General features: G+C 37.6%; 1 protein-coding gene across 1 annotated transcript in view; it reads right to left on the bottom strand.

Annotated features, from left to right (window-relative positions):
• The window catches only part of ZNF804B (zinc finger protein 804B), a 578,621-nt gene that overhangs the window by 295,874 nt on the left and 269,597 nt on the right, over positions 1 to 13,150 (bottom strand). The gene's annotated exons all lie outside the window — the stretch shown is intronic.

The following is a 13,150-nucleotide window of genomic DNA, read 5'->3' as shown; positions in this document are numbered from 1 at the left end:
TAAGTGCCCTAACTGTTTCATTGTCTCTCTAGCACCTCTTTTTACTTTGAGCTTTTGAAAGATACACAGAACTGTGTTGTCTATAGCAAAATCTTTAATTCCTATAACAGTTTCAGAGGTAGCTATTATTATGCTCCATTAACTTGATTTTCAAAAGAAATAGAAAAAGTAAACAGTTTTTCTATAGTTATTAAGTGGATGAGTCAGAATTTCAGAATTGGAAGTCTAGGTAATACATATCCCAAAAAGGGTCACTTATTGCTTTGATTCCAAGGAAATTCAGAGCTAAAATGGAATATCCAACTATAATAAGGATTGCAAATGCCTAATACTATGTGTGTTCCATTAGGTAAAATCCTGAGGTTATTTTTAAAATCCACATCAAACTAATGTAGAGAGGAGAGATTTAAATCTTGGGACGTTTCACAAGATCTCTATGTACTGCTTTGGAGGGTCAGTATTCTGTATCTGTATGCTTTAGGTGCAACAAAACATATTTTGAGTGTGTTCAGTATGCTGGAATCAGAATAGTCATTGATTATAGAATGTGTCAAACCTTCTTTCTGTCCATTACATTTTTCAAATAGAACCATGCTGGGTAAGCAATGTCTGTAAACCTAATTGATTGCTAATTGATTAAGAAATTGCCTCAGGAGAAGAAACACTAATCAAAAGTTTGTCACTTAAAACTTTACCCAGAATATACAATTTGAGCTCACATTTTAATTCTAAAGATTTATGTCTAATGCTGGAGCTGGAGCGATAGCACAGCGGTAGGGCGTTTGCCTTGCATGCAGCCAACATGGCCAACCCGAGTTCGATTCCTCCACCCCTCTCAGAGAGCCCGGCATGCTACCGAGAGTATCTTGCCCGCACGGCAGAGCCTGGCAAGCTCCCCGTGACGTATTCGATATGCCAAACTCAGTAACAACAAAGTCTCCGATGGAGACATTACTGGGCCCACTCGAGCAAATCGATGATCAACGGGAGGGCCTTTACTTTACTTTATGTCTAACGCAAACTCATCTTTTCTATCATATATGAATCACATACACAAACAAACACACACATACACACCACATTCTTCACTTATCATCAGAGTAAAAGTCAATGTAGATAACTTTTAAAATTCACCATCTTGTTGTTATAGTAATACAATTGGCTCCCCTGGAAGAAATTAGAATTATACTCCAGGGAGGCTTTTAAACTATAATAAAATGAAATTAAACTTTATTCATTGCTAGTGATAGGACCTACCAGAAGAGTTACTTTATTGAATGGTCCTTAATATTTCTGCTAACATACTATTCCATCTGAATGGATAATTACAAGAGTAATCAGGTTTTTTCTTTCTTTTTGAGCAGGCAGGTCTTTTGCATAGAGACTGTGTAATAAAAATTAAGTGATATTTGCTTTAGAACACATTGAAAATTTAGGTAAAATCCTGTTTTTAATGATTGCCACCACTGAACATAAGTCACCACCTGACACATGCACTGAGCAGTCTTGACAGCTCTGGTATCTGATCCCGTCAGATTTACCACTACTCTATTAATGCCCACCTACCACTACTCTGCTCTCTCTTAGGTTAAAAGCAGTGAATGTTGAACCCAGTGCAACAGAGAGACCAACATTTGAATCTCAATTTCTCTAACAATTAAAAACTGTATACTCTTGCTGGAGCAATAGCACAGTGGGTAGGGCATCTGCCTTGCACACAGCTGACCTGAGTTTGATTCCTCCGTCCGTCTTGGAGAGCCTGGAAAGCGTATTTGATATGCCAAACACAGTAAAAAAAAGTATTGCAATGAAGAAGTTACTGGTGCCCACTCGAGCAAATTGATGAACAATGGGAGGACAGTGCTAAAATAATGGGAGGACAGTGCTACAATGCATAGTTTATTTACATTCTTTTTTTGGATGGAGGGTCACAACCAGTGATGCACATGGGCTCTACACTCAGGAATTACCCCAAACTGTGCTCAGGAGACCATATGGGATAATGGGAATTGAACCCAGGTCGGCTACGTTCAAGGCAAATGCCCTACTAACTGTGCTATTGCTCCAGCCCCTTCATTTACATTCTTAAGCCAGTTTTTGAAACAAAAAACTGGTTTATATTTATATATTTATATTTACTTAATTACTTTGATTATGTTATATATTATATATTATTTATCAATTATATATGTTATATACCTAAGAGGTGTTTTTATTTGAAAAAAAGTAGTTATACTTTCTTTTATAAATATATATTTATATCTTAATCACATTTTTGTCTTCCTGTCTTTATATAACTGTGTGTATACAGTACATATATATATACATATATATATATATATATATATATAGTGTTCACTTAGATAAAAGGTTTTTATTTCCAGACTGGGAATTCAACAAAGAAAGTTAATGAATATGTACTATATAAATCATGTAAAACCAAAAGACTCATTAATCTAATTTCACATATATTAGTACCTAATATACTGGATTTACTTTGAAATTTATTTATTTCTTCCCCCAAAAATGTCTTTAACTTTTCCTCCTCCATTCACTTTATACTTGTCCACACCTTTCTCCCTTCCTCTCTCTCTTCAGTTTCAGGATCATATTATACAAATTTCAAGATATTTGATTCCCACAATTTAACTTACAAAAATTTTGAATCATCTGGATTTCCAGATACCTTGCAAATTTTTTTTATTGAATCACCGTGTGATACAGTTACAAGCTTTCATGATTGAGTTTCAATCATACATTGATCAAACACCCAGCGCTTCATCAGTACACATACTCCACCACCAATATCTCCAGTATACCCGCCCTTTCTAGCCCTCCCCCTGCCTCCATGGCAGACAGTTTCCCCATACTCTCTCTCTATTTTTGGGCATTGTGGTCTGCAATACAGATACTGAGAGCTTATCATGTTTTGTCCTTTATCTATTTTCAGCACACATCTTTCATCTCCAATGGTTCCTTCAACCCGGAAAACCAAGAACAGAATACTGGTTAAAGAAACCTTGGTACATCTTCACTTAATCACTTAATCACTTAACTTCCCGTTAGTCGTCGATTTGCTCGAGCGGGCGCCAGTAACATCTCCATTTGTCCCTGTCGCGTGCTAGTGTAGCCCAAAGGCATCTGTTCGCTCCAGGAAAATGAAGGGCCTCAAACCGATCGTTCATGATCTTGACGAAGAAGTCTGACCATCTGGTAGGTGGGCAGCCACGCGGTCTCTTGACATTCCGTGGAATCCAATCAGTAACAGCTCTAGTCCAACGGTCGTCTTTAAATCTCACTACGTGTCCAGCCCATCTGATTTTCGACACCTTGGCAAATGAGACAGCGTCCCTGATCCTTGATCATCAACAGATGTCAGAACTCCGGATTCATTCTCTCATTTGAGTGAAACATGATATTCCAAGCATAGCTCTTTCTATTCTTCTTTGGGAGACCTGAATGGCATTCTCATCTTGTTTGCGTAGGGCCCAGGTCTCTGAGGCATATGTTAATGCAGGAAGAACAGTGGAATCAAAGAGATGTGCCCGGAGCCGGAGGTTCTTGGTCCTCTTAGTTATTTCTTCGACATTCTTGAAGGCGTTCCAAGCCGCTCTCTTCCTCCTGCGCAGCTTGGGTGCCAGGTCATTTGTCATGTTGACCTCTCGACCTAGGTACACATAGCTGTTGCATTCGGAGATGGTCGTTCCATTGAGAGCGAATGGGGCGTCAGGAACAAGGCTGTTTCTCATAAACATTGTCTTCGTAAGATTCAGCTGTAGTCCTACCTTTCCACACTCACGGTCAAAGTCAGCCAGCATTTGTGCCACTTGGCTGATGTTTGGTGTTATTAAAACAATGTCATCAGCAAAGCAGAGGTGGTGTAGTTGCCGACCATCTATCTTCACTCCCATTCCTTCCCATTCCAGTCGTCGCATGATGTTCTCGAGGGTGGCACTGAAGAGTTTCGGTGAAATGGTGTCACCCTGCCGCACCCCTCTCTTGACATCAACGATCACTTCTTTGTAGAATGGTGAGATCCTGGTAGTGAATCTGCAATACAGCTCACGGAGGATCCTGATGTATTGGGCTTGAATGCCCTGATTGGCTAGGGCTTCAATGACCGCTTCCGTCTCAACAGAATCAAAGGCCTTCTTTAAATCAATGAACGTTAAGCAGAGCGGCATCTTGAACTCCCGAGAAACCTCAATGAGCTTGTTATCGTGTGGATATGGTCGATGGTGCTGAATCCTTTGCGGAACCCTGCTTGCTTGCATGGTTGTCCTTCATCTAGTGTTCTGCTAATCCTATTCAGGATGACTCGAGTGAACAACTTGTAGATGACAGACAATAGGCAGATCAGGGCGATAGTTGCCAATGCCATGGATGTCTCCCTTCTTGAACAGTAGTACGGTCCTGCTGGTTTTCCATTGGGATGGAACCTTGCATTCAGACAGGTAGCGAGTGAAGAGCCGAGCCAGTGTATTGATGAGTACTGACGGCAGGTTCTTCAGGTGTTCAGGTCTGACCTTGTCTGGGCCGGGTGCTGTTCGTTTCTTTACCAACGAAATGGCGTGTCAGATTTCGGAAGGGAGAACGTTGGGAACGACGTATCCATCCTGTGGAATTTGGTATGTTGGCAAGTGGACATGGCTATCGAAGAGATTTGAGTAGAAGTCATGGATAATCTTCTCCATTGCCGTTCTGGAGTAACTACAACTGGTCTCATTCACCTGACCCTGAAGGCTTCTTGGTACATCTACACAATGAAATGCTACGCAGCTGTTAGTTGAGATGAAGTCGTGAAATTTGCTTATAAGCAGATGGATATGAAGAGCATCATGCTAAGTGAAGTGAGTCAAAGAGAGAGGGACATACATAGAAGGACTGCATTAATTTGTGGAATATAAAACAACATAATATGAGACAGACACCCAAGGTCAGTAGGCACAAGGGCGCGGAATATTGCCCCATAGTTAGAAGCCTGTCTTAAGCCTGGGGAGAAGGCAGCTGGAATAAAGAAGGGATCACTAAGTCAATATCAGCTACTTCTATCATACTTAATAGCTAGGAATTTGTTTCAACCAAAAATAAAAATAGCTTGTGTGACCATGATCTGAAACTTGGCTAATATAATATTTACATTCCAGAAAAGAAAGTTTAGATAGTTAGATGAGACAACACAGTATTTACCTCCGAGCCACTGAAAAGGTTGTAGTCAAATAAACCAAAAATAAAACACTAGTGTATAAATATAAGAACGTGCCAATGTGAAATAAAAATCTAGCTATGCCAGACAAACCCATTCCCTTTTTATATTTCAGACTTGAGACCTCATTGATTTTTGTAAATGTTGCTTTATAATTTCACTTTCAACAGAACTTCCTGGGAAGTAACTGACCTCTGGAAATCAAACTTTATTATAAATTATTTGAAAAAATATGCTCAAGCTGCTATTTTTAAGAGGCATTAAAAGGAGTATTCAGTTTATTTAAGTGGTCTCAATATAGTGTTAAATCAAAAAGTATTTTAATGAAGGTATAAATAAAGTTTAACAAAATTTATTTTTTCTTTTATCCTTTGCCCATTCTTTTGGATATGAAAATAGGTAATATGATACTTAAAGAGCTCAGGGCATAGTCACAGATTTAGTTATATAAGCATGTCATGGTAAGAGAGTGAGTCCAGAGCAAGAGCAGGTTGCAGTAGTGAGTGATAGGGGAAGGGGTGACTGAACATAGGGAAGACATAGGGAGGGATTTATAGCTGAGCCAGGCTTTGAAAGAAGAAACAACATCTGACTAGTGAAGACCAGAGTAAGGAAATTCCAGAAAATGTACACAACACCCATAAGGGTTACTGCAAACCACAAATCACTGTCACTGAAGAAAGAATTAAGTCAGATTTGTTTAAAAGCCCTTTATTAAGAGTCATTTTGTTAATGAACCTGGAAACCAAATGAGTATTTAATTTGGAGTATTGAGAATGACATTTCTCATATACTGTGGAAAATAATTTAGGAAACAAAATGGAAATGTGAAACTTACCTTTTCTAACATTTAATTGGGAAAAGTTGTGACCAAATGGGACAGTCTATTAGTTGAGAATCATAGATTATAAGACTGAAGAGTGAGGGAAGATAAAAAGAAAAGGGCTCAAAGCAAGAAATCCTGAAGTTAGAAGAACAGTTAATGTACCTACTGATTTCTCATCTTGGTTTTTTGTCAAAATCAAGCATGCATGATATTCAGTTCATAAATCATAATTTCCTCTGAATTAATCATTTGATTCAAGATGGAACATTGACTTACTTAACCCATTCCTCTTCTCTCTGCCAGTATTCATGAATCTCAGTCTTTGTCATTTATTTGGTCATTAAAAATACAACATAAACATGAAAATTCAAATGATGTATTGTATAACTCTTAACTAGTTTTCTCTTGGCTTCCGATTGGTCAATGACTTTTTAGAGAAACCGACCTTGAAATACAGAACCCAGCAAGAAATCAGAACTTTTAGTCTTTGCTATTTCTTGTCTGATTAGTGACTCATTCAATCTCATCAGAAGATTGACTTCCTTCTGAACTGCCTTCACCCAAAGAATTTAATTTTATAACACAGTTTATGACTAATGCTTGCAGCTGGTAAGCTGGACATAACCCTGATATTTTTAGTTGTTTTGTTCTAAAAATAAGTCTCTTTATATATCTGATGTTTATTTAAACACTCAAGCCTTGTCTTTTTATAAAGACATCTTCTCCTGGTACTTTGGTAAACATTGCAATATAGCTAACAGTAAAACATTAAATTCCTAAACAGCATACCTTCTTCCAACTCATACTACTCACTGGAGATGAAGAATATAATTAAAATTAGCATTAACATTTTAGGAAGCAGAAAACTACTATTACTGAGATGCTGTATTTTATAATACAAAGTAAAAAGTGACCAGAGGATGACAATGGCCATCTCATAATGAAGGCAGTAGTGATGAATCTAATAGCCAAACATGTAATTGTGTAGTGAAAACTATGCGTGATCATTTCCATGCTCCATGAGTTGGATACTATTCCACTGATTTTTCAAATGAACAATTTGATGATGCTTATGGAAATTTAATAACTTCTCAAATAATCAGCTAAAAACCTATACTGATTCCAAAGTTATTGCACATTCTTTGTTTTTAACAAATATTATATGTCAAGATATCCTTTATCACTTGATATTAGATTCCTCACCCCAAATTAATCTATTATTTTACCCATTGTCATTATTTGGTCAACAAAAAGCAAGAACTACAACTCTATGTCAATTATATACTGTTTTTGAAAAATATAAACAACTTTGTAAGTATATGCAATTGAGTTACATATCAATTTAACTATAGTATGGAAATATAGTTAAATATAGTAATAATCGCAGTAGTGATAATATCATGACTAATAATTGAGCAATGAAGTTATGCCAGATTCTACTTTAGTTTTTTTTTTTTTGGCTTTTTTCGGTGGGCTCACACCCAGTGATGCACAGGGGTTACTCTTGGCTTTGCACTCAGGAATTACTTCTAGCGGTGCTTGGGGGACAGTATGGGATGCTGAGAATCAAACCCGGGTCGGCCACGTGCAAGGCAAACACCCTACCCACTGTACTATTGCTCTAGCCCCAAGTTTTTCTTTCAGTATACATGGATTTACATAATCCACAGAATAATTCTAGGAACAAGGCACTGTTATTAATCATGTTTGACAAGTATGGAAATAGAAGTTCAAGAGACATAAGAAAAGCACTCTAAAAGAGTCAGCAGAAAGTATGCATAATTTTAATCTTCCTAGCAAACACTTTTGGCACATGTCCTGTTCGGCATGCTTGATAATTAGGAAAGACCTTAGAATAGGATCTATGAGTTGATTTTTTTTATTATTTTAGATTAAGGACATGGTTACAAATATGTTAATTATTTTACTGATGATACACAGTAACTGCATTACCACCCATGCCAATTCACTGTCTTTTTAAATATAATCTAATTTTTTGGGGGGTGGAGTGATAGTACAGCGGGTAGGGCATTTGCCTTGCATGCAGCCAACCCGAATTCCATTCCCAGCATCCCATATCGTTCCCCAAGTACTGCCAGGAGTAATTTCTGAGTGCATGAGCCAGGAGTAACCCCTGTGCATTGCAGGGTGTGATGCAAAAAGCAAAAAGCAAAATAATAATAATAATAATCATCTAATTTTGTAGTTTGTTAATTGTTTACAATAGTGTCGATGCTAGTGGTTTTGATATATAAGGCTACCTCACCTTACCACAACTAAAGCATCCAAAACCATCCACCAATACCCTGTATTCAATTTCCCATCCACCTCAATATGAGTTGATTTTTAAAGGATCAATTAGTACATGAGGTATAAAATAATATTAAATGCTTTATAGAGAGAAACAAAAATGAATAAACAGCATTGCATTGTTAACAATCATCTAAATGATCATAAGATTTCAACTCTCAACTGGTTTTGAAGATGTCCAGTAATCTCCTTTCTTACGCTTGCTCCAGAATGTCATTTTGTGCTTTTCCACCATATTAAAGTTCCAAATATCCCACAACGACTTTGCATTCTATGTCATCAGAATTTATCAAACTAATGTTTTTAATCACCTCAATTCCTTCAAAAATTTAGTTATGATTCTTTGAAAATATTTCTAGGTATTATTTACTTTCTATGCTATATATCTTATTTTGTGTTTTAAAACTAAGTAACATAACATAGTAAACATTGTTTAATCATGTACCATCTTACTGTTGGAAAAGGCTCATGTTGGATGAACATGATGAGTCCAGGAATCAAAACTCAGGTAAATGTGTAATAAAGATCTTTGAAAATATTTGCCATACAAACAAGAACAAAACAACTACAGATTGAAGAGATTAAAGGATGAACAAATTGACAAGCTTGGTAACACCTACAATATCTACGGATAGCCAAATGATGAGCTGCTAATCAACTGCCAAATCTTACTATAAGGAGAGACTGAAGGTATATATTATTGTGGAAATGAGACCAATAGGACCCATGGCTTAGAGAATTAACCCCTTCAGAGTGGAAGGACATGTTTCCACTTGACATTAATTGCTCCATATATGAATGATTGTAGTGCTCTGACCAAAAATAAGAAAGTCCTATTTTGGGAAAACAGTTTGTATGAAAGTCTTTGATTTTGCATTTGCTCATAAATATTTCTAGTCTGTAGTTTTAGCAGCGGGATTTCAAAATTGCAAAATTTAATTATATTCATCTAAGATGGAAAGAAATGCTGAAAAATCTGAAATTGTTTTATCATTTTCAATTATAGGGTCTAAACCTACAAATCTACAACAGGAGAGACAGTATAAGGATTAAGGCACTTCCTTTGCATGTAATACTCTGAATAGATAACCTCCACTTCATATTGTCTTCATATTGTCCCCCTGAACACTGTCAGGAATGTCCCCTGAGAACAGACAAAAGTAATCCTTGAGCTTCTTCTGAGATCTAACCCCAAACCATTCCCTTACCCCACCACACCCCCCAAAAAAAAACCCAAACAAACCTACAATACTAATTGCATCCTTGCCTCTTCCTGCTTCTCTCAGTCTCCAGTGACTCAGGGATCACACCCATAAGACATACCCTGTGTACACCAGTTAATCTCCTCATCAGCCACCCTCCAAAACTCAGGATGCACCTCCCATAAGGGAGTATAAAATGAGGCTCCCAGAACCATGACACTGGATTCCACGCCTGGCTGTGGGGCCGGTGAGAGCTCTTCCCATCCCAAGGGACCCAGCCCCAGCAGCCAACCCCCACTACTCAAAGACCGCCATGTTCCAGGCCCCTTTCCAGACATTATAAAACACTTCCTACCCATTTTCCACAATTATTACACAATATCTGATGGGGTTCAGACAGTAGGAAACAAATCATAGAAAAAATACATAAATACATGCCTCTAGGAGAGCCCTGCAAGCTACCGAGAGTATCCAGCTCGCATGGGCAGAGCTTGGCAAGCTCCCCAGGGTGTATTCAATACGCCAAATACAGAACGATAGCAGATCTCATTCCCCTGACCCTGAAAGAGTTTCCAATCGTTGGGAAAAGACGAGTAAGAAGAGGCTGCTAAAATGTCAGGGTTGGGAGGAATAGAGACGTTACCAGCACCCACTCGAGTAATTTGATGATCAACAGGATGAAGTGACAGTTACAGTGAAAATCAGAAAAACCTCTCATGCTAAGGTCAATTCTCTGTCCTTGTGCAGAATGCTACCTTACCGAACTATCTCTCATAATCTAATTTACATATCCTCAAATATTCCTCTCTGACTCCTTTTCTCTGGCATTTCACATATTAGCTTCAATTATTATCTTATATTCAAATAGTGAGTTTTTCTTTTATACATCAATAGGCATTTTAATCAGCACTGTTTTATTTAATCTGCCACTCTCTGAAACTTTATTTTACAGGGTTTTTTTTGTGTGTTCTTATCACTTATTCCTGCATTTCTAAATGCCTATTTTAAAATTTCTTTTGCTAATATTTTATGTCTTAATAATGTCTCAAATATTGATAATCAGATGACATTGTTCTATATGCAACAATATCTGATATTCCATAAATATGTATACTGTCACTGTCACTGTCCTCCATTGTTCATCGATTTGCTCGAGCAGACCCAGTAACATTGTGAGACTTGTTACTGTGTTTGGCATATCTAATGTCATGGGTATCTTGCCAGGCTTTGCCGTGCAGGCGAGATATTCTTGATAGCTGGCCAGGCTCCCCGAGAGGGGCATAAAAATTGAACTCCGGCCGGCCATGTCGGCCATGTGCAAGGCAAATGCCCTACCCACTGAGCTAAATATTTATACACACCCCCCTATTAAAACTAATAAATACATGAAGCTGCAGGATTCAAAATCTACTATCAAACATAATTTATTTGAAATTTTATACATCCGAATAAACTCCATAAAAAATAAAATAACAAATCCATTTGTAATACAGGAAGAATAAAGTACTTATAAATATTCTCTAAAAAGGTTAAAGTTATATACACACTGACATCACTAATGAAATAAAATCACTGTTACGGCAGAGCCTGGCAAGCAACCCGTGACGTACTCAATATGCCAAACATAGTAACAACAAGTCTCATGATGGAGACGTTACTGGGCCCGCTTGAGCAAATCGATGAACAACGGGAGGACCGTGACCAGACTGTCACGGTCCTCCCGTTGTTCATCGATTTGCTCAAGTGGGTTCAGTAACATTGTGAGACTTGTTACTGTATTTGGCATATCAAATACGTGACAGGTAGCTTGTCAGGCTTTGCCAATGAAATAAAATAAAGCCACAATGAAAGTACATCATGCATTTTTGGATTGACAGAAAATATTGTTAATTTTAACAATTTTGTTTGTTTATACTAGCTAAAGAAACATAGAGAATATAGATCAATACAACCCTATAAAATTTCAGTGACATTTTTTATAGGTATAGATAAAAATACCCAGATGAATTTGTATAGTACTATAAAAGACCCTGGAGAGCTAAAGTGATATTAAGAACAAAACTAGAGAAATAAAGGTCTTACTCTCCTTATTTAAAATACATTGTAGAGTTAGAGCAATCTAAAAACTTGACAATTGTGGGCTGTTGAGAAAACACCTGTCTTTTATACAGCAGACCTAGGATCAATCCTCAGCACACCATATGTTTCCTCTGAGGTCCACCAGGAGTAATCCCTGAGTGCAGAACTAGAAGTAATCCCTGAGAATTTGTGGGTGTGCCCCCAAAGTATAGAAATTAGATAAAGATTAATACACACAAATGAACAGAACAAAATCCCCCCACCCCCTCAAAAAATCCCTAAATATTTATGGCCAAGTCATGTTCAGTGAATTCTTCAAGAGTGTCAAGAATACACACAGGGATAGGGCAGTTTACTTTTAACTTGGGTAGGGTGTGTACAAGATTAATGTACTACCCACTATACTAGCACTCCGGGCCTGGAAAAGACAGTTTCTTAAAGAACTGTAACAGCAAAATTTGAGAAATACAAAGCATATATATACATATATATATATATATATACATAGTTACTATCACTCTCACTATTACTATCATCCCGTTGTTCATTGATTTGCTAGAGCAGGAGCCAGTAACATCTCCATTTGTCCCTGTCATGTGCTAGTGTAGCCAGATGGCATACTGGGGGCTCTTTCAGGGTCAGAGGAATGAATTCCATCATTGTTACTGTTTCGGGCATATTGAGTACACCATGGGTATCTTGCCAGGTTCTGCCGTGCAGGCGGGATACTCTCAGTAGCTTGCTGGACTCTCCGAGAGGAATGAAGTTTTGGGGGGCAGCCTCTAATCACCTATACAGGTGTTCCCAGTCAAGTGTATACGCGGGCAGGATACTCTCAGTAGACAATAAGAGGTCTAGTTGTTTAGTATATAAGAAAATATATGGTAAAGAACCAAAATGCAATATATATCTTTATGCATATTTACATACATATATGTACATCCTGCAACAAAAGAAAAAATAATAACCTAATTTAAAAGTAAGCAAAGCAGTAGAATATTATTTTTCAAAGAAGATATGAAAAATGCTAATTGTAAAATGAAATGGTGCTCAATATCACTAATCATAAAGGGAATGGAAACCAAAATCACAATAAAGTATCACTTCACACATATAATTATGGTTGTCATTTAAAATATAAAACAGTAATAATAAGAAATGTAAAATAGTAAGCGTAGAGGACACATAGGTGTAGAAAAAATGGAAGTTTTGAGCAGTGCAGGTAGGATACTAAAATGATGCAGTCCGTAAGGAAGCACTGTAGAACTGTCCTCCCGTTGTTCATCGATTTACTTGAGCGGGCCCAGTAATGTCTCCATTTTGAGACTCATTGTTTCTGTGTTTGGCATATTGAATAGTCATGGGTAGCTTGCCGGGCTCTCTGAGAGCGGTGGAGGAATCGAACCTGGCTTGGCAGGGCAGGCTGCATGCAAGGCAAACCCCCTACCGCTGCACTATCACTCCAGCCTGTCCCTAAGGAAAAGAGTAAGAAAATTCTTAAAATAATTAAAAATAATCCAATATCAT

This window comes from Sorex fumeus, unplaced genomic scaffold (assembly GCF_029834395.1).
Source record: "Sorex fumeus unplaced genomic scaffold, SorFum_2.1 ptg000037l, whole genome shotgun sequence".
NCBI lineage: Eukaryota > Metazoa > Chordata > Mammalia > Eulipotyphla > Soricidae > Sorex > Sorex fumeus.
The sequence above is the reverse complement of the archived record's forward strand: the minus strand, read 5'-3'. Positions and strand labels throughout refer to the sequence as shown.